The following is a 259-nucleotide window of genomic DNA, read 5'->3' on the forward strand; positions in this document are numbered from 1 at the left end:
CTACAATGATCTTTCTACAAAGACAAAAAAGACATTGTAACCTACATTTGCACTTGAATGGCAAAGAACTGCGTCTCCCAAAACACAAGAGAATGCAGAAGCCGTCACAATTATATTCACGTTAATCATTAACAGCGTAACTAAACCCAGTGACGAGATCTTTAGGAATTCATTAACAAGGCCATAATGTACACACTTTTATTTAAACATGGTAATTTACACAATAGCTAAAAGTTTGCTTCCTCCCCCCCCCCCCCCC

Source organism: Athene cunicularia, assembly GCF_003259725.1.
Source record: "Athene cunicularia isolate RWA chromosome 19 unlocalized genomic scaffold, athCun1 chr19_part1, whole genome shotgun sequence".
NCBI lineage: Eukaryota > Metazoa > Chordata > Aves > Strigiformes > Strigidae > Athene > Athene cunicularia.